At 38.7% G+C, this 24720-nt stretch overlaps 1 long non-coding RNA gene across 1 annotated transcript in view; it reads left to right on the top strand.

The window, feature by feature from the left end:
- LOC139364117 (uncharacterized) overlaps nt 1-16728 on the top strand; it is a 30291-nt gene extending 13563 nt beyond the window's left edge. Inside the window, exons 2-3 of the long non-coding RNA XR_011625398.1 lie at nt 1436-1518; nt 16330-16728. This is a non-coding gene — a long non-coding RNA (uncharacterized lncRNA). The remainder of the gene's footprint in view (nt 1-1435; nt 1519-16329) is intronic.
- The last annotated feature ends 7992 nt before the right edge of the window (nt 16729-24720 follow it).

Below are 24720 nucleotides of genomic sequence, written 5' to 3'. Positions count from 1 at the left end.
AAATAAATTTTGCTCTGTTCTCTGAGCAGTTATGATTCTTGGTGATAGGCTATTGCTGTAGTTTATTGGTCCATCTTATAGGTTATTAGATCTAAGCTTGTGTCAGAACTTCCATCACAAACCCATATTTTCTGAGTTGAGAAATCAACAACAAAATGGCGCTAGGATTGAGCCCTAATTTTGATATTTAGTCCCTGCTCAAGAACTTAAGAAAAGAAATTAAAGAGAGGTGGGTGGAGAAATAGAGAGATAAAAAGAAAAGTTACAGATCTGTCACTGCAATTTTAACATGTGTGTGTGTGTGTATATATATATATATATATCTACCATCTTAGCAGTTTTCCTATTGTAAGACTCACTTTTGTTTTATTTTGCTTCCATTTTTCATGGGACCTATTTGACAGAGGAGAAAGTATTTGACAGAGGAAATAGTAAAGATAAAATCAAATCCATTTTTTCACTCTACATATTCACCATATTTATATGTCTATGGAATAACCAAATCTTTACTTTTTGCTACTCAAGTCACATAAGAACATGAAGATTAACACTGTGAAAAAGCCAGAGGAGAGAAGAAGGTAGTGATGTTCTTGTTGATTTTTTCCTTTCCTCTGGATAGTAATGAGCTTTTGGCAGACTTTCTTCAAGGTGAACTTCTTTTGATTTTCTTCATTTAAATAGAAAACAAATAGTGCAAATGTACAAATGTTTTTGTTTTACTCACACCATAGTTAAGAAAATTATTTAAACTTGTTTAAAATGCTTCCCAGGGCAATGATATCTAAGAAAAGATCATTTGTAAAGGATCCATTTTAAAATGCACAGTCTCACTATAATGTCCACTATACAGAAAGACCTTAGCTTAAATTATACCACAGCTATTTTAAATGGATTTTTAAATTATCTACCTTTGCATTTCATCATGAATGTTTCAGGGAAATTATCCTGAGATAATGCCAACAAATGGCTGCAGACTTTAGGTTTATAATTGCTCTTGTTCATTTAAGGTTCCCAGCAGACCATATCAGGAAATTCAATGCCTGGCAAGTCGGGGTTGATAATATACCGTAACTGGCATTTTCTTATTAGACGAGCACCCAAATCGGTTTTCATTTGTAGCAACGACCCTAATTAAGAGAGTTATGATTTAAAGCAGAGTCTTTGCATTTTAAGAGTCAGATTTGGATACAGTAGAGTTAGCCAAAGGGTTGTATTTTTTTTAAAAACTGGCATAATCTGACCTTAATTTTAATTTTTCAAATGTATATCAAATACATTTTTTTTCCAGTGGCTCTCTCTCTCAAAATGAGAGACTCCCTTCTAGCTACTGAGCAAATATATGAATAAGTAAAAATGTTCACATACACATACATTCACATGGACCTAAGTATACTCACCTCAGTCTTCACTAAATTATTTGGTTTTTGATCTGCAGGAGGTCTTAGAAAAAAGAACATCTAATTCAACTAGCTCCCAACACTCCCACTATCTGAAGTAGAAGAACCCATGGCATGGCAGGTAAAGCATTTTGCTTTAGATCATCAGCTGTTAAGAGGTAGAGCCCGAACTACATGAATCTCTGAGATCCTAATCCATGGATTTTGATGGTAAATGTACAAAAGGATTCCGCTCCAAAAAATACCTATTTAAAGATGCTACCTGTGCCGTACTTTGAAGTGTCTGACTTTCTAAAAACTCATCGAGTCAGCAGAAATTATTAATTGCTGTGTACCACGAAAGTGTCCTCACTGAAACTTTATGACAACATTGCTCTAAGGGGTCATTACCAAAAAATAATTTTATTGTCAGGAACTTTAATTATTCCATCTGAATGTATAGCTAAAATTTGATAACTCATAGGGCTGCATACAAAGTAAATTCACCTTACCTAACATATCAGTAAAAGGAGGTACAGCAAGAACAATAAGCAACTTTTGGAGATCATTTTACAATTTATGAAGAATATCAACTTAGATTATTTATTTACTTACAGTTGTCTTCATGGCCACACTTTAAAGGGGCAGGGCAAGAAAAGCATCAGATATTGGGCCATTATCATTTGCATTTCATTGTTTGGAAGATAAGACTCATCAGGCTTTCAAACAATAGATCCTTGTACTTTCCACTATACTATTCTAACTTCCTGAGAGCACAAAATATTTTTGGTAATCTATTATAAATTGAAAAAAGCAATATTATTCGTGAGTTATTGTTATAATTACAGAAGTGATAATAATAGCCATGATTGTTTACCACTTTGCTTCAGATGACGCCCTGAGCAGCCTCTTTGACATTCACAGACATGAACATCTCTATGGTAGATATTATCACATCAATTCACAGAGAAGCAAACAGAAGTCAGAAGCCTTATCTGATTTCTCTAAAACCATGTAGCCTGTAAATGGCAGAACCAAGATTTGAACCAGATTAACTTCACCCCAAGCCAAGTGTTTTTAACCATCTTCTACACTTCCTCCATGAAAGATAATGCATGTGTTTGACAAGATCCCAGTGCATTGGTAATATAGAAGTATAAACAGAAATCAGTGCAAAGATCACCCCAAGCCAAGTTTCAACTAGTATAGGATAAAACTTTGAAAGAACAAAGAAAAGTTTATATGACAAACGGCTTTCTAAGAGCTGTATGTGTGTATGTGTATGTGTTTGAGGGACAGGAGTCTCAAATATATATATACATATAATATAACTATATTTTCATTTTACATATGAGTGCATATACATATATAGAAAATAAATATTTTAAAAACTAAAATTATAAGACCAAAAGGAATAACATATTATTAAGCTCTTTCACAAAATTCCTAAAAAGTTCTAACACTTATTAAGTAGAATTTATTTCCTAAGTTTGGTGCAGGAGACAGAATTACTACCAGTGTTATAGGCAACTTTTCATCAAGATCTAATTGTTAGAGATGCTTCATTTCAAGGAAAATGATTTAGCCCCCAGGATATGCATATCACTATTCTAATAAGCCACATTTTTTAACAAGGGGAGGGCCTTCAGCTATTCTTGCAAGAGCGAAAATTTCCAGGAATTATCCTTACTGCTATTATAAATGAATAAATTTTAGTAGTGCCACACCGCAAATCTTTGGCACTGACCTATATAGAAACATTAATATCTTATGATATTGATTTCAAAGACAAAGTCCAGAACCTTATGGTAAATCTAGAGGAAGTTTGTCTCTCATGATAGATGCTGCCATAAGATTCCCCTAATAATATCTGAGTAAATCATAATCTCCAATAAGCTCAAGATGGGCTCACTGAGCATGTACATCCTCTCCAGGGGACTCTGGGCCCTCATGTGCTCTGGGCACATTTCCTATAAACGGCCACCTAAAACATTGCTAGCTCCTTGTTCTTTGTGACTGTCTCTGGTAGACTGAGTTACAATCCAGTCAAGCTATGTTCATACCATCCATGCCATTTTAAGGGTTTCAGATGTGTCCCCCAAAACAAGGACATTTGCAATGAACAGTTAGTCAGTCAAGAACTATTAGAAAGAATTGGGAAAAACCCAGACAGGGTCATGAAACTAGTGTGCTTTGGGCTTTGATAGGTGGACAGGCTGAGCTCTGTTCTTCCAGATTCTCTGTTCCTTAAACAGGAATGACCAGCCCTTCAACAAATAAATGAACTGTGGTATACACCAGCAGTTGGAGAAATGAGTGCTTCCTCTCCTAGCCCCTGCACCAAGTTTACTACTTTGAAATATTATTATAATTTACAAGTTGTTAATATATTTTCCAAGCATGGTCCTTTTTAAGTATTAAAACTAGATAGCAGCATATATAAATAATAGAACCATTGACAGGAACAGTCAGTAAGTAAGCCAGACTCTAAAAAGTCCCCTTAATGTCTGGCGGTAAGGAGAAGAGGGCAGGGAACCTCCCCTTCCAGCATTTCTAGCTATCAGCCCTATAGGCCATTATTCCAAAATTGCCAGCCTGGGTAAACACTGGAGACAGATGTTTTCCATTTTGTTTATCTTTTTCCTGTCATTTTCACTGATACTCTCTGCTCTTCTTGGCAGCTGACCTTTCACAAATGCTGGCTTTGTTTTAGAAATGTCCAATTGTAAAAAAAAAGAGGGCAGAATTCACAGAGCAAAGGCCAATGTAGCTGGAAGCCTCTGTGGGGGCCATGGAGCCTTGTTTCCTCTGCCAAAGGCCAGTGTTAACTTGCTCCCAGCCATGAGGAGGAAAGGGGTCAGCCCTCACTTCCCAATGCTTCATCCCATTCAAGCTTTGTTTCTTAACGTTTCCAAAGAGAACATAGTTAACAGTATGGAACTGTTGGTTGGCTAATCTACTTGCTGTGGTGGTATCTTAGGAAAATAAGAGTCAGCTAAAATCTGGGTGACTTTTACAAGGAGAGAGAGAAACAAACCAATATTCAACAGTACAAGTGAGGACTGGAAAATGTCCTAGTAGAGACTTATATTTTCAGTATTGGTTAGTTCTTTCTACTCAGAATCCCTAGAGAAAAAGAACTAATCTTACATGTAATAGAAATCATTGGACTAGAAATCATAGATAACCTGGATTTATGCCCCAACTCTATTTCTATGAGACCTGGGATTCTTGTTGGTGGATCAAATGACTTCTTTGAGCAATTCCCTCTTTGGCAATAAAATAAGGATAACAGTCCCTCTCCACCTACCTCGAAAGAGTGTTAAATCTCAAGTAAGATTATACATATAAAAGCATATTGTAAATAGCAAACACTCACAAAGTGTACTGTGTACTTGGTACTTGGGCCATGGAGCTTGGGCTAACATCATTCACCAATTGTTTTTTAAAAAAAGAAATTTCAGATGATCAAAAACATGGGGCATTTCTAAATTAGAAGAGCTTGAATAATGATCCCTTTCTGGTTCCTGATACTGTGGGGAGAGGTTAATAAGTAAGACAATGGTTTCCCATCAGGAGATGGAGAACTCAGTGTTTGAGGTATAATGATAACCCTGAAGTTACTAAGCGGAAATTCCTTCTTGCTCATATCTCAGAAGCAAAGAATCCTCAGGGTTAAGGAACACGAAGCCCACAGAAACCTTCCTGAGGCTTCCCAGGTGTTAGCATGCTCAGGCCTTGCTCAACAGACAAGACAAAGTGATGCTAATGCACTCATGATAGGAAATAAACTTCTATTGTTTCTTCAAAGCATCTCTGGATAAGAGCAAGGACCAGAAGGCTTTCTCCCATGGTACCAAAATCTGGAACAGAGAGAAAGATAATTTTTCACCACAATGTTAAAACATCCATCTCATGCTCTGAGGTGCGTGTAGCTCTGAATGCTTCCTTCATAGTAGGGAGGTAGGCCTGAGGTTGCTCTTGGAAGGAGTCTCTAGCACAGAAAGCTTTGTAGAAGCTCCATCGGATCTCCACTCTGCCTCCTGATTAGCTGCTGCCTTCACCTCCTCTTTTGCTTTTCTATTGCAGTTGTTGGATTTGTGATCTTTGCCATTTCAGGAAAGTTTCAGCACATGTTGTATTGTAATTTAGCTTTGTACTGTTTTTCATTTGTAAAAGTACTTCTTTAAAGAACAGAATGGAAACAAACAGTTCTTCAAAGGGTTTCAAATGAGAAATGTTCAAGTGTGTGTGAGTGGGGGCACTGTGGTAAACCCAGCAGCTGCTGGGCAGAGGTTATTCATTTATACACTCAGTCATTCGACTTGGATTCCTAGACCTCTATAGTAGAGGCTGGCAATGTAAAGATGAATGAGAACAACTGGCTTCATCCCTAGAAAGATGTGGCCCAAGGAAACTAAAACTCACTTCTCCCTCATTGTCATCACCATCAGCAGCATGAGCAACCTCAATACCATAACACATTTTTTTCCATGGGTAACCCATTTAATATAAATTCTTCAGTCAATTTATTTGTTTGTTCTGTTGTTGTTGTCTTTTGTTTTATTTTTATTTTGGGTTCTGGGGTACACGTGTAGATTTGTTATATAAGTAAACTTGTGTTGTGAGGATTTGGTATACAAATTATTTAATCACCCAGGTAATAAGTACAGTATTCCATAGGTGGATTTTGATCTTCACCCTCCTCCCACCCTCCACCCTCAAGTAGGCCCTGGTGTCTGTTGTTCCCTTATTCATGTCCATATGTACTCAATGTTTAGCTCTCCCTTAGAAGTGAGACTATGTGACATTTGGCTTTCTGTTACTGTGTTAGTTCACTTAAAATAATGGCCTCCAATTCCATCCATGTTGCTGCAAAAGGCATGACCTTGTTCCTTTTTATGGCTGCATGGTGTATATGTACCACATTTTCTTTATCCAGTCTACCATTAGTGGGCATTTACATTGATTCCATGTCTTTGCTATTGTGAATATTGCTGCAATGAACATACATGGACATGTCTGCAGTCAATTTCTAATTCATCTCTAAATCTTCTGTATCACTTTCAACTACTTTGAACACATAGAACTTAGTGGCATCTAATATTTACGGAAAGATGATCTTGAAGAATAAAATAAACATCTAAAGTGGGTTGATACCATTTGAGCAGGAAGAGTAAGGGTGGGTTTAGCAGTTGGAGAGCATTGGGGACAACTGAGGAATAATGGAGTAATTAATTGTACATGATCCCAGGCCCTTTGCACTCACTAGATACTGGCTTCCTCCTGCATTCTTAGTCACAGCCAGATTCAGCTTTAATTCATCTCCACTGAGCATCTAAAGTGAACCAGGAATTATGTAAGTATTCTTGTATGGCATAGTATACCTAATATCACAAAACAACCCCTTACGTCCAAACAATCCCTCATTACTGGGGTGGGAAATGTGGCTCAAAGATATTAAATAAGTTGTCTAGGTTCCATAGCCTAGTTATGTTAGACCCAGAATCCCGTGTCAGGTCTTCTGCCTCTGACTAGCGTTGCATTATTCTTAAGCATCAGAAATAGATCTCAGAACATGAATAATAAATGAGAAAGACCCACTAGTTAAAATGACTGTAATTTTTTAATCCATTTGGATGATCAGAACAAAGGCTATAAAAGCATCCTTTGAAAGATCAGGCCAGTCAGAGTCACCTCCCCTTTGCAAGGAGGAAGTCACATAGGTCTAGCTCATCCTCTTACGAGCAGAGCCCCTGTGAGTTTAGTTCCTAACCAGCTCATCCCAGCCTGGCCTCTCTCTACTGCCTCAATGCAAATGACTACCTGAACCCGGGTAACCTTATAGATTTTTTAATTCAGTAGTTATTTAAAGTCACTGAACAACTTATTTAGCAGATAAGATAAAGTTCACAGGATAAAATGTGTAGGCATGCAAATGTGAAGCATTTCCATGTGGCACACCGAAGTCTGGCACTGTGTGTTTTAAAAGCCTTCAGAGTGCTGTGCATGTCCTCGTACTTTTCTATATTCCAGTGTAGGATTGTGGAGATCTAATTTCCCTCAATTAAGTTCTCATTGCTGATGAAGGCTGAATAGAATGTGAAATAGTTTGAAGTGAGGAGTGTGTCCTTCAACGTGGATCGATGGGCAAGAACAGTGTGACCAAAGCAGCCATGGGGCAATGCTCTATATCCTCCCTGAAGAAGATGGATGCTTTGGGAGTTGAAGAAGATGATCAATAGCATTCTGACTGACATTGATACAAGAAAAGGTCACTCAAGAGTCCAAGCCATAGGGTGTTACCCAGCCCCCGAGGGTGTCCTTCACATTGTATCCCCTGTAAATAGCACCTCCTGGACTTGGTAGACATGGTGGCCCTATGGATTCCTTGTCTTCTCTATTCTCTAGTACTATTATCCTTCATTTACGACCAAGACGGCAGAGCAGGCAGAAGGAAGAGAAACCACCATATGTGGCCTTGGCCCCAGTTCATGACAACATCCCCATAGTCAATAGCCTTTGAGTGCCCCCAGGAAAGAGGATGTGGGAGTGAGGAATACCATGTGCCTGTTCTGTATCAATGTCTGCATTTTATTGATCCGTTCACAATGCCTCCCAAGAGGGGTGGATCATTACGCTCTGTCTTTACAGTCAGTGCCTCCTCTGTATGAAAGCCACAGCAGAACAATCCCTCTTTACCATTCTCAACTTTGCATTTGTCAATAAGTGCTGAAGACATAAAAAGGGAAGACGGGCTTTGCTCCTGAATGAGAGTTATTTGACTTTCAATATACAGACTGTGGCAAATACCTTTAGATGCTGTGTCCCGTGGAGCCTTTTAAGAGGTAGGTTTTGTTTGCAGAGGGCTCTTTCCTCCTTAAACCAGACCCAGAGAGCCATCCTCTCTTAATTTGACCTTGTGGATGCATCGTGGCATGGGTATGCCAAACCATGCCCTGGTCCTTTGGTGGAAATGATGGGCTCACAGTATTTTTTCCAGGCTGCATCAGCCATGCCATAGTGAGCAAACATCAAGTTAAACAGAGCTTGCCTTTCTCTTGTGTGTGGGCTGCTGCCCCTTCCCTCTCTGCACAGCTCCAGACCAGCAACATTTTAAGGCAGAGTTTTAAAGTAAGCATGAAATTGCCACATTTAGCTGTTATGCTTTTTGCAAGCTTTAGGGCACAAATAAAAAATGTAAATGCATCCCAAATAGTACTTGATAACAAGAATAGGCATCTTTAAGGTACTATGCAATGGAAGATTGAGAATGGGGCAGGACCACAAACATAAAAATTAACGTATCCAACTCATGGCTCCTCCCAACTCAGTATTAAAAGAAGCAATGGGGAATAAGAACACATTCTCTCTTGGCAATCTTCAGAGTAGTAAAAAGCACTTTATATTTACACATAATGAGCTACTTTTGTGCTTTACAGACCATCTTGTGCATGGTTTGTACCTCATATTAAATTTGATGATGGATATGAAAGTATTTTATAAACAGAAAACTGTTATGCAGATTTTTGCTATTATGAAAATAATGATGAGTAAATAACTTCAGTTAGTGAGGCCGTCATTGGACCAATGTGGAAGCCTCTCTCTCTCCTGTTTCCTCAGTCTTACCCTTGAATGCAGAAGAAAGAAAAACACACAAGAAAGAAATTTTAGGAGACGGAAACTTTTTAAGTTACTGACATTTACTAATAGTCACAGAACTGCAAATTAAACAGTAAAATTCCATTTCAAGTTATAAGAGATTGGCAAATAAATAAAAAAGATTGAAAACAATCAATTTTGACAACACTATAGTGAAATAGGCAGTGTGAAATGTTAAAATGTTAAAGATCCTAATTATTTGATATAACAATTCCACTTTTGTGAATTATCCTACCAAAAATGAAAACACAAGTCATTATATCCCATTGTATCCATGTATGTATAGATAAGTAACTAGCTAAATAGATATAAGTAGACATCTATTGTTGTTCAATATGGGATTGTTTGTTCTGCAGAAAACTGAAAATAAACATCCAAACAATAATTCATAAGTCAATAGTTTTTTTTTGTTTCGTTTTTTGAGGTAGAGTCTTGCTCCATCTCCCAGGTTGGTGTGCAGTGGTGCTATCTCGGCTCACTGCAACCTCCACCTCCCAGGTTCAGGAGATGTGACTTCAGCCTCCCAAGTAGCTGCGAACACAGGCATGCACCACCACAGCTGGCTACTTTTTTGTTGTTGCTTTTGTATTTTTACTAGAGATGGAGTTTTGCCATGTTGGCTAGGCTGGTCTTGAACTCCTGGCTTCAAGTGATTCACCCACTTTGGCCTCCCAAAGTACTGGGATTAAAGGCATGAGCCACTGTGCCCAATAGTCATTCTTGAACAACAAAATTTTAATGTCTTTGCACTAATGCTCTGTCCTCAAGATATACTATAGTTTACTGAGCCTTACACGTATTTGTCAATGTTTAAGCTGATTCTAATGTTTTGCCATTATAAAAAAAAAAAAAAGGCAGCATTGTATACAAATCTCATTCTACAACTCTGATTATTCCTGTAATGTTTATTCCCAGAAAGAGAAATGAATAGTACTTCGAATTGTGATGGCAGCTGAGTGACCATAGGACAGAGAACAGGGTGGCTGGGAGCAGGGCTTGGCAGTGTGCACTGGAGGGGAAGGGTGGGGAGAAAACGTTCTCTGAAGAGGGGGTACTTGACCAGGAGACCTACATGATGGGAAGGAACCAGGCATGCATAAGGCTGAGCTATCAGCCTCTTCGGCAAAAGCCATAGCATGTGAAAAGGCCCTGGCTCAGGAAAGCTCCAAAGCTTTAAAAAGTCTAGAAAACTCTCAGGAGGTCTTTAAGTAAGATAAATAGAGTGGCGCGATGTATGACTAGGAACTGCTTACACTGGGTGCAGATGAGATGGAAGAGGATGAGGAGAGATGGGAGTGTGGTTATGTTAACTCATGCAGGAGGCAGTGATGTGGGCCTCATCCTGGAGAGGGGGACAGTGTAGATGGAGAGAAGTGGACAGATGGAAGAAAAGAAGAACTCAGGAAAAATACAAGGATTTCCCTGCAAGAGGGAAGATGGCAGCTTCTTACTATGGTACGATGAAATAGGCAGAAAAAAAATGTTAAGAGAAAGACTGCATTGAGTAGGGGGAGAAGTATACGTTCCATTTTGGTCACATCCTATCAGAATCCTAGTAGTGGTGCCAAGTAGGCAGTTGAACACCCTAACCTGGAGTTCAGGGAAGCCCTCAGTGCTGGAGGTGTGGTAGGGAGTCAGCAAATGGGAGGTACTTAAGTCCCGGTCCCACATCATAGGACTGGACATGCTGAAAACAATGAGAAAGAGAAGACACAGGAGAGAGGAAGCTGAAGGACTGAGTCCTGGGGTTCGTAGAGGAGAAATTGTAGATAGTGGAAAAGTTACTTAGAATGACTAGTGAGACAGAATAAAAATTAGGAAAATGAGAGGAGGACATTTCAAATGATGCTCTGAAGTAAAGACAAAAAAAAATTGAATTGGGCTTGTGTGTGTGTGTGTGTGTGTGTGTGAGACGGAATCCCGCTCTGTCACCCAGGCTGGAGTGCAGTGACAAGATCTCGGCTCACTGCAGCCTCCGCCTCCCGAGTTCAAGCAATTCTCCTGCTTCAGCCTCCTGAGTAGCTGGGACTGCAGGTGCGTGCTGCCACACCCAGATAATTTTTGTATTTTTAGTAGAGATGGGGTTTCACCATGTTGGCCAGGATGGTCTTGATCTCTTAACTTTGTGATCCACCCGCCTCGAGACCCAAAGTGCTGGGATTGCAGGCATGAGCCACCGCACCTGGCCAGAAACCACTTCTATGAGACAATGAAGACAGAGTTCATTCTCTTTTGTGGGCGGAAGGTGAAGGGAAGAAAAGAGCAGAGACAGTGAGTGCAGAGCTTTCTGTAGACCACTGGGGCTCTAAAGTGTGCGGAGAAATGAAAAGCTCTCCAGAGGGGTACTAGACGAAAGGAGGCTTAGGTTTTACTTTTTCTTTACAGTACATATTATAACAGGTTTGCATGCTCAGGGATGAGATCCAGCAATGAAGGAAAAATTGGTGACAGAGGAAAGAATGTGAATGAAAAAGTGAAGTCTCTGAGAAGGCAAGAGATGATAGAATCCAAAGCACAAGTGGTTGATTTTTCAGTCTTCCAATAAAAAGTAGGGTGGAAAACAGGAGGGAACAAGATGTAGATAGAATCATAGATGAAATAGGAAATATGAGGCAAGGTCAGCTAATGAGAGTGAAAGGACAGAAGGAAGGTTGAGGAGAAAGGAAATGATACAAAAACATAATCTTCCATAGAGGATACCTGAGCTTACCAGGGAACTTGCCAGTAAGATTCCCAGAAAGCTTTGATGTCCATTTGAGGAGACGCATTTGAAGTAAACTCCCTCAGTTCAGCTATGCCATTTTCCCTGGCAACTTTCTACTTTGAATGCAGATGATAATTAGGTTGATACAAAGTTGCAGTTTTGCAAGATAAGCAAGGCAGGGGATGTTTGCACTGCCATGATTATAATGGCCTATTTTTGAAGAGAAAGAAAGAAAGAAAGAAAGAGAAAAAGAGAGAAAGAGAGAGAGAAAGAAAGAGAAAGAAAGAGGAAGGAAGGAAGGAAGGAAGGAAGGAAGGAAGGAAGGAAGGAAGGAAGGAAGGAAGGAAGGAAGGAAGGAGAAAAAGAAAGAAGGAAAGAAAGAAAGAGAGAAAGAAAGAGAAAGAAAGAAAAGAAAGAAAAAAGAAAGAGAGAGAGAAAAGAGAGAGAAAGAAGGAAAGAAAGAGAAAGAAAGAAAGAAAGAAAGAAAGAAGAAAGAAAGAAAGAAAGAAAGAAAGAAAGAAAGAAAGAAAGAAAGAAAGAAAGAAAGAAAGAAGAAAGAAAGAAAGAGAAAGGAAGGAAGGAAGGAAGGAAGGAAGGAAGGAAGGAAGGAAGGAAGGAAGGAAGGAAGGAAGGGAGGGAGGGAGAGAGAGAGAAAGAAGGAAAGAAAGAAAAAAGAGAAAGAAAGAAAGAAAGAAAGAAAGAAAGAAAGAAAGAAAGAAAGAAGAAAGAAAGAAAGAAAGAAAGAGAAAGAAAGGAAGAAAGGAAGGAAGGAAGGAAGGAAGGAAGGAAGGAAGGAAGGAAGGAAGGAAGGAAGGAAGGAAGGAAGGAAGGAAAGAAAGAAAGGTGAGAGTTCAGAAGAGGGGCTGAAGGACAGAGAGAAAATATTTCTCCATATGATCAAGAATGATAGTGGCTGGGGTAGCAGAGGAAGTGTGCTGAAAAGCAGAGGTGTGGTAAGGTTAAGATTTCAGATGGAGTGAGAGTCCAGGATGTGAACTTGCAACGTGTGTTCAAAGTAGAGCAAAAGTAAAATTCACCTGCAGTCAGGAGATCAAAAAAACAAGTGGCCATGTGTTGGATGAGCCATCCATGAGGATGGGGAGCTCACCAAAAATGGTAACAGAATCACATACAGAAAGTAAAACTATGAACGAGGAGCTTCAGTCTGCAGGGGATGAGTGCCTAGGATATAGGAATGACAGTGGATGTACTGCAGAATGACACTTCTTCTAAACCAGGGGTGTCCAATCTTTTGGCTTCCTTGGGCCACATTGGAAGGAAAAATACTGTCTTGGCCCCCAATAAAATATGTTAACACTAACGATAGCTAGTGTTAAAAACAAAACAAAACAAAAAAACATTTTTTTTTTGTTTTTTTTTTTGTTGTTGTTGTTGTTGTTGTTATTGTTTCTTGAGATGAAGTCTCACTCTTGTTGCCCAGGCTGGAGTGCAATGATGCGATCTTGGCTCACTGCAACCTCCACCTCAGGGTTCAAGCATTTCTCCTGCCTCAGCCTCCTGAGTAGCTGGGGTCACAGGCACCTGCCACCACGCCTGGCTGATTTTTTTTTTTTTTTGTATTTTTAGTAGAGATGGGGTTTCACCATGTTGGCCAGGCTGATCTCCAACTCCTGACCTCAGGTGATCTGCCTGTCTTGGCCTCCTGAAGTGCTGGGATTACAGGCGTGAACCACCATGCCTGGCCAAGTCTCATAATGTTTTAAGAAAATTTACCAATTTGTGCTGGGCCACATTCAAAGCCATCCTGGGCTACATGACTGTGAGCCACGGGTTGGACAAGCTTGTTCTAAAGGCTGTAGTATTTAGCCAAGAAGAAGAGGAAATGCTGCAGAATGGGCACTGAAAACACTCCATCTCCAGATCCTGAAAAATGAGACTGTAAGAGAAAATAGCCTCCACTGAAGCCTCAGGGAATAGCCTAGCAGAATTTTCCACGTCCCAGGGAATGCTCTACAAAATGTTGAACATGTAAAGGAGTTCTTGCTGAAATCAAGAAGACAAGATTAGAAAAATTAGCAAAGGTTGAAGGAAAGAATAAGAGTGATAGACTAGGTCCTTGTAGGGTACACACAAAACAGACTGCAGATGATGAGAATTCAGGGTGCAATAGTAGCCAGGGAAGCCTGGATTTCTGCAACATCTGCAGCAATTACAGATGTGAATGTTCTGCCATAAATTCAAGCATAGTGGTTCTGTGTTCCTACCTTGATGCCACTTCAGGAGGACTCCTCACTCCTCCAGGGCTGTTTAAATGATATATTGACATGATCTTCATTTTTGTCAATACCGATTGTCTCAACCCCATTTGTTTGGGAAAAAAATTACTAATTTGTGATGTCACTTTAAACATTTGCTGAAATATATCTGCATTGGAGGGTCTATCTCAAGGTGCTCTATTCTTTTTCATTGATGTCTTCTACTAATGCTCATATCAATGTGCCTTTCTAAATTATGTCCAGTTTTCTTTTAACAAAATTACTATTTACTAGGACAAGTCTTCCTTACTTAGTCTTTGTTCAGGGGTTGGGTTATTCCAACTCTCCATTCAGCCACTGAACTTTCTAATAACAAAAAAAAAGTGCCAAAACCATGCCACTAGGATTTCAATGACTTTGTTAAAACCATAAAAAAAATCAGCATGGAACTGCAGTAGCCATATTCTCTTCTGAAAATACCTCCTAATTAACATAGGATTTCATGTGCCTCTCAATTAATTCTCTCCTCTGAATTAGCTGTTTCCCTTATACTTCTAAATGTTTATTGCTTATACAGTATATAGGAAACATATAAGAGTTTCACATTTATTTCTGTCGTATTCTGTCACCTTAACAAAATATCTTATTAATGTTAATTTTTTTTCTAAATACTATTCAGAGTTATTTTATCTTTTGATGGTTTAATTTTTATCACATTATCCATAATAATAAGGACATCATCAAAATTCATGTCTTGTTTCTGAATCTTATGTGAATACAGGAAATGTATTGTTAAGTATATGTATATTAGTCACTCAAGATGTACAGTCCCAGTTTTAAAAAATAATTACATGTAAGATTGCATTTATTCCTTTTGCATTCCTGGAATAAGCTCTCTGTTGTATTATTTTAAATATTGATTCAATTTATTTGTATTCTAGCCTTTTAAAATCTGTAAGTATTCATTTATGCTTTTAAAAATGGTATTAGAGCACTCAGAATATTTTTTCATCTGGAATTAATATCAGTATTTTATATTTTCCAAAAAAGAAAATCATTTATTTTATTGAGTGCTTCAACATTCTGGCATAGATTTAGAGGTCTTATAATTTCTATCTCCTTTATATTTGTTGTTTTATCATTTCTAACTTCTAATTTTATTTGAGCTAGCCATCTTATTATCTTAAGGAGAATTCCAGACATAGGTCTTGAAATTGTTCTCCTATAAAACTAGTGTCTTAGATTTACCTCTCCATTTACTTGTCAATTCTATTCCTTAACAATATTGCTTCTTTATATATACAGAGTTTTTATCTAATTTCTTGAGTATAATGATTAACTCATTTCATTTTATTTTTGTTTAGTAATGCTATGAATTTGCTTTTTACTACTGTTTTGGAAGCATCCAATGTCTTTATGAGTTGTATTCCATTTTCTTTTTAAAATACTTGTATTCATAATTTCTTTCTAGACCTGCTAGATATTTGCAATAGTATATTTAAATTGCTGAATAGGTTGATTTAAGTTTGGTTAGCACACGTCAAATTTTGGAATTTTGGGGAGGTCTTTTTCATGGCTTAGAATATCAATTTTCTGATTTTTTTCTTTTAATTTCTCAATAGATGCCTACAAAAGGAATTATTTTTTATTAGCAGAGTAAAACATGTGTGCTTTAGTAACTTTTCATTGTTATGCCTGATGGTAACATAAGCCTAGCAGAACTAAATGATTAGCAACTAAGACAACCGACAACCGAAGTACTTTAGATGGGCATTTCCTTTATACATACCTAAATGACTTTTTTTCTCCTTCTCAAATTGCACTTCTTTTTAGATTCAGATAAAACACTGGAAATTTTTAATTAATGGAATATTTGATGTATTGCTTTAACAAATAGCTCTATTTTGTGGGAAGCCATATTCATAGATGGAAATCACACAATCTCTGGATCCCACATAGTTCATCTAACAGACCTGAACCACCCTTGTTGGCACCACTCCCACCTAGCGGCCCTTTTCAGAATTACGTGGAGAGCATCTCAGCATGAAAGTTATCATCTTCAAAAGTAACCTGTTCACACAAGGAAAGAATCACAATAACACATTAGGAAAATATTTATTAGACTGAAGCACCTTCTAACATTTAAATTCCAAACACAGTTTGTTTGGATTTTTTTTTCTTTGTAGGGTTAAGGGAGGTAAAATTATCTATTTGAAACTACATGTAGCATGTATTCTACATAGACAATAAAATATCCAAGAGTAACTCAAATATTTTATTAGAAATATTTAGAAATAACCTTTTTGGAATTTATTATTATTTTTCATCTAAATTTAGAAAACTTCTCCATTCTGTTTCTCCTGATTACCAGGTTATGTTCGATAACATGACGCAGTCATTGATGCATGTGACAGCTGAAGGGGCTCAATGATGTGAAACTCGTGTGAGAAATCATGACGGGAGATGCAAGTTTCATAACCCTGCACCGTCTGCTAAAGCACAATAATCAAGCCACTTTATGAGATTGGTGATTACACTATAATGACATCAACCTGAGGACGATTTAAAGGAATATTCAATTTTCAAAATTATTCTGGAATACAACTGAAGAGACAAGCCAATAGAAGAAGTAATTTAAGTATTTGTTCCTAGTTAATTTGTGTAATCAGCTTGACAACTTGCAAAGTCAGTTTAATTCTTTACCCAGCCCCATAAGATCTGTCTACCAATAACAGCAAACTTTTCAACTAAAACCATTTTTCCTTGTATTACAAAGCTTATAAGAATAAAATCATCAAATATTTTCATACTTTAAATTCTACAGATTCCCAAATAACCAGGTTTGTATTTTAAGGTCCTACAAAGTTAGAAAATATTCCGTCAAAATAACACTTCAGATATTTGCCAAAAAAGCATATTGTCAGCTGACCTATAGCTTGCCTTCTGTCCTTCAAGGAAGGGTAGTAACCTATCTTAATTGTTCCATAAATACCTAAATAAGGGCAAGAATTTAAAGTACTACTCATGGCAAAGTTATGGTCCTAAAATTAAAAGGCTGAAACTCAAATAATTTTAAAAATTGGTTTGCATGTTATGCACGAATGGGTAGTGGGCCTTTCATTTGCCTTTTGATTATTTCAGGTGTGCTTTGTATCGGGGAAATGTAATCTGGAGCTAAGCAAAGCAAAATGATGACACATACCAGAGGGATCCGTTTTAAATGAGAAGCAACAGAAATAAGGGGGCAAAGTCCTGAGACAGGGTCATCCGAAAGATGAAGAGACAAAATCCATCCCATTGAAGAGGTTGCCCTCACTCTCACTCAGCCACCCCATCCCACCCAGTTCTAAGGCATTCTCAGAACCACCCAGATCCCAGTTATGACTAATTGTTCCAAATAAGGATACTCACTCAGCCATGTAACTATAGAGAATGGCAGTCATCATTTTAACTGTCTTCACGAAAACATTTAATAGCATAAAGCAATGATAAATAATTTTAATGAATGCAGATATATGCACACATACCCAAATTTATAAAGCATTAAGTAGAACTACAAAGTTGTTGCTGGCATTTTTAGCTCATGGCATTTTTCCTTAGAAATCTGGGAAGTTCATTGCCAGGCCCATAGGCTCTGCAATCCGAGGAGAGGCTGAATTTTCTTGCACATGGAGGCATCTCTGCATCTTTGCAGAGATTTTTGACAGGTTCTCTGATCTGCAGGCTGCAGAGCCACCTTTTCGGGGCCACGTGCACACAGTGGGAAACACATTGCATGCCGAACTGTAGATGCAGTAAGGGCTCTTAAAGAATCACACACAACTTCCTGGCATCCCGTGGCTGTTGCAATGGGCAAACAGGAAAGGAACCTCCTCTAGACCTGAGCCAGACCCAGGAGGCTGCCCACAGCTGACCCTGCCTTCTCCCAAACTCCTAATTAGAAATTGCTCTAAAGTCCTCTACTTTAATATTATTATTATTATTATTTTATTAACTCTCTAATATCTCCAACTTATCACATTTCAAGCATATGAACATTGAAAACAAAACAACATATGGAGAGAAGATTTTTGTGGAATTGTCAACCGGTCTCCAGGAGCACACAGCAACCGTTTCTTAAGCAGCCTTAACCCTGGTATTTCTCAGTACAAGTGGGGAAGACTTTCAAATAATTTAGTACTGTCATTAGGTAATATATTTGGGGAGTAGGATGATAAATCAGGTATAATATCGCTTTAAAATATTAAAGGTTCAAGAAAAAAAAAGACATTAAAGATAGATGCCAGTCAGGGAGCACTCTCAGGGAAGAAAGGGAGGAGGCAGGCTGTCCCTCTGCCCTCGCTGCTTCCCTAAACACAGTGCTGTCCTGAAGAGCCCCCACGGTGTCCTCCTTCGGCCCCCTATCCTGCTGCATCCCTCCCCCTCCTCCCATGACTGAAAACAAATTGTTTTGGGCTATAATACTCCGGGCTGTGCCTTGACCTGCACGGTACAGTGACACTGTGCGACTTGAATTTTTACATACAGCTGCATAAAGCAATTTTCATGTAAATTTCTAGGTAAATCAGCCTGCAGTTGGTCTATGACAAGGACACATACACAAAAACCATTAAGTTCGACAGAAGATTAGAAGTTGCCCTTGTTCCTTCCTATGCCTTTCTCTGTGCCTTCGACAATGTGTCTGAAATGGGAAACTGAGAATGCCTAAGCACCCCAGAGAAGCAGGACTCTCATCTTGGGACTGTACCTCCCCAAGGCTGGGATGTGCTAAGATCAGAAAGGGCTTCTCCGGGAAAGAGAGAAAACTTGGTATGAAAATCAACCCTCAAAAGAGCAGGGGGAGCTGGATAATTCTCTCTCCCTGCCAGGGAAAGACTGGGCCACCTTCCATTACCTGACTTCTTCTCGATGAGGCGATGGACACATAAAAGCAGCCAGCCTGGGCCCCCAGTGGCCCCACCACTCCTATGGATGCGGACAGGCCAGCTCAATTAGCTCACAGCAGGTGGAGAAGTTTCCAGGGTCAGAAGAGCAAATCAATCCTTCAGAGGCACCTTTCCCTGGGAGCTGGGAGCCACCATCCCTCCCTGCCCAGCCAGCAACAGGAGTTAGGCGGGCGGCCCAGCCATCTGGCAGCAGCCTATCTGGGTCCTCCATCTAAATGCGTTCCTGCCCAAAGGAGGCTCATTTCTTGAACATGTTCTTTTAAGGCAACAGCATACACAGAGCACAAAGTGAAAGATGTAACCAAAACCTGGCCCAGGATGTTTGTTTATGCAATCCTTAAATAATTCATCTTTATCCCTATTGAGCCCATCACAGCATGTCAAAAATAAATGTGTCGCCTTGGCCTATTGTTTGCAGCTCAGGATTGTCAAGCGAGCAGAAAATATTACAGAGACGGAGGGAGATACACGCAGGAGTGTGACCTTTAACTGCACTACCTATAACCAATCTCATCAAATTAAAGCACTGTATATTTTCCTTAATAACCTCTGATTAGGCTGGGGCTATGAGTGGACACGAACACCCGCCATTGCTATGCAGCGGGATGTCTGCTTAGCACCAGCAAAGCGTTTGGGAATAAGTGAGCAAAATGCTTTAATTTGATAGGGTTAGAATCCTGCAGGCTCTGGGGTGAAAGGTCCCCAACAGCTCCGCTCACACTGAATATGCAGAAATAAAAAAGTAAATTGCTTACATCTGCTGCAGGCGGCAGGGAAAATGATCTGATTGGATGGTCCGAGGGCTCTCCATCTCTTTTGGGTTAGAGAGAGGGTTTCAGAGCATCAAAAGCTTGTAATTGGAGTAATTCTGAATTAATGGACACACACACACACACACACACACAACATTTTGAGGCAGCTGTTTGCAGAAGCCTGCGTGTTTAGGAATGCTTACAGATTGCAAAGAAGCAACTTCAAAAATAATCTTTTCTTCTCTCCAAATGAACCCTAACTATGGGTTTGAATTTGACAACAGGTAACAAGCACAACATTCTTATCTGTCTCATCCTCCTGCCACAAAGCCTGGGAGCTATCAGACCTACGTATCTGCTTGCCCACCATGTATATCTTCCTGAAATACATGTGCACTCCAGCTCTCCTTCACGCATAAGAAGATAATTCAGAAAGGGCTTCACCGGGATTCCTAGAAGTTGACAGAGAAAGCTCGGGTTTTGCCTTGTTGTGTGATGTGGGATTTAATCTGCGTATTTGATCAATAAGAATCAAAGGCAGGACTCAAGGTCTTTTGGGCACGAGCTGGTTCAGTTTCATGCAGGATGTCAGGAGGAGGCCTGCCGTGTCAACCTGGTGCGTTCACAGGACAGTATGAGGGAACCTACCTCGCAGATGACATTAGGCCTGGCTCAATCTGCTATTCTGTCTGGTGTATGATGGCAACAATGAGGCTGAGGTTGCATTTCAACTGTTTACATTTTATTTTATTTTATTATTTTATTTTATTAAGGTTACACCAGCTTGCAGATCTAAATGAGATCACCTAGTCCCATTGTCAGCAGGCTCCTGTCACGTACTGAAAGCAACTGTGGCCTCCTGTGGTTGAGAGTAAGCCCCCAAGGAGGGAGATTTACTGAAACTGAACTGGACGAGAGAATGCATTCTGTGAGGCAAACTTTCAAGAGCTATTTCTCAGCCAGGCATTGATCTAGGAAGGCAAGCTTGGCCAGACAAGCCGTGGAGGCTGAGATGGAGGTTCCCGAATACTCTCGGATGCATCAGCCTTATAGGGACATCTCCAAGCTCCTCTGATACTTCAGTTGTAAATGGGGCTGGTGTCTAAAATCAATTTTTTTCCATAATTCTCATTACTGTCCAAGACTCTTTGAAATTATCTGAATAGCCTATTGTGTTCCTGCAAGAATCAGGTTGATAAGTTTTACAATGCCATAAACAAGCTAAAAAATATTCTAGGTATCAAATCTCATACACACACACACACACACACACACACACACACACACACACACCCTTCTCTCCCTATATATAATTTTTTAAACATGGACAAAGTAATAGATTGGATACAAAACTGCACAAACGGTCTGTGTTCATCCCTCTCCAGCAAACTCTGTGATACACGGAAACAATGAATCTTTTTTAATTTCTCGATTTTGATAGGATTGCCCAGGATTGGCCACAGAGATGCCCTGAGCTGGTTTCCCTTAGTAAGTTCACTATGTGCAAAGTCCTTTCCTCTGTAAGGCACTGCCTCTACCAAATGGCTCAGCTCCGGTCTCTATCATTCTGAAATCTTCTTTGTCTGCCTGGGCGCTGCCACAGTCTATTGGAAGGTATTTGTCAACAATTATATGTCTATTAAAGAGTAGTCAATCAGCGTGGGCCCAAACAGCCAGGCCTCTAGGGTCTAGCTATTGATAGGAAACTGTCAATATCCCATCCACTCCATTTCTCAGCAAACACAGTCACCTACCCGAAATGATTGTGGGAGAAACAGGGAAGGCCTGCTTTCATTCCTGGGTCTCTGACTTCTTCACTTTCTGATCTAATGCTCAGTTTGAATAAATAGAAGCCTTTAGACTTCTGCTGAATAAAATATGTATATTAAAATGCTACATAAACTGAGTGGGGGTAGATATTTAATACAATTAAGAATATTATGTGAAGACTGTGCATGTAGGTGGCTGCAATTATTCCTGAAAATTATCAAACCGGAAGAAAATTAATAAAGGATACTTTAAATTAGCTTGACTGTAATTAATATCTATAAATACCTTCCATTCCACAAACACAAAGTTGAGAGCTATTCACCCAATTTAAGACAAAAGTTGTGATAGTATCCAATATAGCTTCATGTATGTTCAATTTACAAACCTTACTGCAGATTTTATAATTATTATTATAAAGGACTTGTCTTTTCTTGAAAGAACAAAGACTGAGAATTCCATGTGAATGCTTAAAACTAAAGCCCCCCAAGCAAAACCCACAATGTAGTGGCCGGGGAGGGGAGAAGAAAAGAAAGAAAGGAAGGAAGAAAGAGAGAAAAGAAACCCGAAGTAAGGCTATATCCTTTGAACTAGCAACTCCCCTGCATCACAGAGTACACGAGTTGTCCTACAACAAAAGACGGCATCAAACCCTCTCCACAAAGGCCTGAGACTCCCAACAATATTTAAAGCAGATGTAGTATTTAGCGTCTCTGCACTATATAAGACGCCCTTTTAAGATCTGTTACAGCCAGGGTTTGTAAAATTTATGAAAACAAACATTTTCTCCTTTCCTTCGAATGTTTCCCTGGGATTTTCAGACTTTCAATGAGAGGGAGATATAAACACCAAGCTGGCTGTCCCAGAGTTCAGGTAGCACACAATTAAATTCGGAATTAATGCAGGAATAGATGTGCCCCTCAGATTGAGCTCTTTTTATTGTACTCTTTCCATTTTCACTAAAATGAAATAATTCAGATCGAGAGAAAGAGCATGGAAAGGTCAAAATGAAGCCCAAATGTCCAGTAGAAGTTTTATAAGTTGGCATAAAAATGTAAAATAAAAATTAAAAGTACTGAAATAAACTGAGATGCGTCAGGATTCATGTAGAGTTTTGCCCATTTCATTTCTGCTCTTCAGAATGAAAACAAAGTAGATTCAAGGTGCATGTTAATCAAATAACCTATATCCTGTCTGAAGAGTGTCCCCAATCCCCCAAGTACTCGGAAATCCTTTTTGCATTTTATGACCACAATTTAATGGCATTTAATGCATATTTAGTTTTGCAGGTACTGTTGATGTTCAAATCCACTTATAGATACTCAAATCTAATCTACCATGTAGATGTAACGTAGACCTGTGGTTCATTTTAGATGCTCAGAGCAGGGAAATTATAGATGGACTTCACAAAATATTCCAAGAGCATAAATAGTGAAATGGACTGGGTCGGGAACCCAAGTCACAAAGGGTCTCTGAGTAGTTACTTCCACAGCAGACGGCCATCGTTGCAAGGGGCAGCTGATCTCCTTTTTTGAAAGCTCCATTATGTGTATTTACAAAATAAACAATGCATGCGAGTTCATGATTGTCATCATTAATAATATGCATTATAGCAAACCGTTAAATAAATATACATGCCATATATGTCTGCCAGACCCATCACTCCTTTTCTCCTACATCAGATGCAAGGCATTGTCTTTGTTGAATTGAAAAAAAAAATCACTCTTCATGAAACAGCAGCAACAACAAAATAGAATCATTATTTAAAATAACTCACCAATGTTCAAATGCTCAGATTTTAAATCAGATAAGTCAGCAAGTTCAGAGTTAGGGTGAGAACTTGCTCTCATTAGTCTCACGTTTGCAAGACACAACCACAAGCCAGGAATGTAAAATGTTCTCAATGCTTCAATAATTAACTATCTTTCAAAGGAAAAGACAAATAAATAACATGATGTTTTATGAGTTCAAGTTGAACAACTTGTGTACTGTGAAATGCTTGTATCATGATACTCTCCAAAAAATTGTTTTGTGAGCATAATATTTGCTTATTGACAAATTCTGTCACATCAAGATATGTTTAAAAAAACACGTGACTTACATTTGAGTTTCAACTTGATAATCTAGAAACCAGTATACAGCTGTTCAGATATCTTAGCAAGTTTCTTATTTAAAGCAAGTCTCTAAAAGTTTTACATTACATGTTCATAAAAGAAGTACATACTATTCCAGCCTCTCATTAAATAATATTCAATATTTTAAAAAGAAAGCAAGAAAAAGTATTACCTTAAAGCAGTACTCTGATAAAAATTTATGTATTAAAGAACGAATGCTTGCATGAAAGAGCTTAAATTTTACTTTGTTACATTTTTAACCCATGCAGAAACACTGAAGTAAGAAAAACATGTACAACATATTTTTATACATTGTTTCTACACATATAGGAAGATTAATATATGTGTCTGTGTGTGCCTGTGGACTGTGTGTGCATACATATGTGTATAAAATAGAAAAAGAACAATAGCATTATTTGCTAAAATAAAAAAGAACATTTAGTCCTATCAGAATTTTTCCTTTAAACGGTGATATAAAGGTTTTGTAGGGAAAATGCACAGATGACCATTAATTATGATTATTTTACTAGCCAAAGAAGAAATTCTTTGATAGTTCTAGATACAAGCACGTTACTTTCTTTTTACATAGAGCTTTTTGTTATGGGAGTAACAAGAAAACTTTTCAGACATTCATTTCATAATTCTTGGCCAAATTTCCATCAGCAGAAGAGGAAATTTGTTGATGACTAAGCAGAGTGAAATTCACAAAGCCCAGGGACCTGGCGAAGGTCACACGGCCTTTCTGTAATAGGGTGTTGATCTCCCAGCTTCCATTCACTCCACAGGGGAGTACAACTCTGTTCATGTTTCTCATCAATTGAAATAAAAAGGCGAGCGAGAAAGTGAGAGAGAGAGAGAGAGAAAGAGGGAGAGAAAATGAATGGGAAAGAACGTGCTTGAATGGACTGTATGGTTTGCATGAGACTCATGTGCAGAAATTGATATTTTGCTTGTTTTTTTTTTTTTTTTTTTTTTTTTTTTTTTTAGTCTCAGAGATAATCTTAGAAAATGTCTGCCTAAGATTCTATCAGGGATCTCCCAAAACTTGGAAATTAGCTTCTCGCAGTCCTGGAGAGTCCCAAAATGTTAGCAAATTAAAACAATTTGTCTCCCTGGAAGCCCGGGGTATATTCACTGCTTAGAATTGAAGAGGAATAAGGGACCCACATGTGCTTTTGTGACT

This window comes from Macaca nemestrina, chromosome 7, assembly GCF_043159975.1.
Source record: "Macaca nemestrina isolate mMacNem1 chromosome 7, mMacNem.hap1, whole genome shotgun sequence".
Classification (NCBI taxonomy): Eukaryota; Metazoa; Chordata; class Mammalia; order Primates; family Cercopithecidae; genus Macaca; species Macaca nemestrina.
Note: the sequence above shows the minus strand (reverse complement) of the source record. Positions and strands in the feature narration are given on the sequence as shown.